Here is a 546-nt window from a genome sequence, read left to right as displayed (position 1 = left end):
ACTAAAAATGTTATCTAAAGAATGACAGGAGCTGTTATCTGGAGACTTGCTGTTCGAAGTGTAGTCCCCAGACCAGCAACATCAGCATCACTCAGGAGCTGTTAGAAATACAGAATCTCTGGCCCAGCCTTAGATCTGATGAGTCAGAATCCGGATTTTAACAAGATCATGTGCACTTTAAAATTTGAGAATCACAGCTCTAGAACAGTTCTTCTCAAACTATCTGTGGTGAATGAACTGTTTTTTGTTAGTACTTTATTTACAATCGATACTTTTGTAAAATACAGTAAAAATAAATTACTAGAATCATGAAATGAAAGAAACAAATGCATACAAACTACAATTCCAATTTTTCTATTATTAGAATCACAGACAAAATAATATTCTATCAAATTTATAAGGTGTTTGGAGATAACTTTTCACAGATGTGCAATATCAAGATCATTGCCCACTTTGTTGATAATTGTTGTTTTATTATGAAATCTATCATCATAATCTATAGAAGCTCTATTCTTTCAAGCTTCTAACTTCATACATGCTCTTCAA

Source organism: Diceros bicornis, chromosome 23 (assembly GCF_020826845.1).
Source record: "Diceros bicornis minor isolate mBicDic1 chromosome 23, mDicBic1.mat.cur, whole genome shotgun sequence".
NCBI lineage: Eukaryota > Metazoa > Chordata > Mammalia > Perissodactyla > Rhinocerotidae > Diceros > Diceros bicornis.
This window is presented reverse-complemented; position numbering follows the sequence as displayed.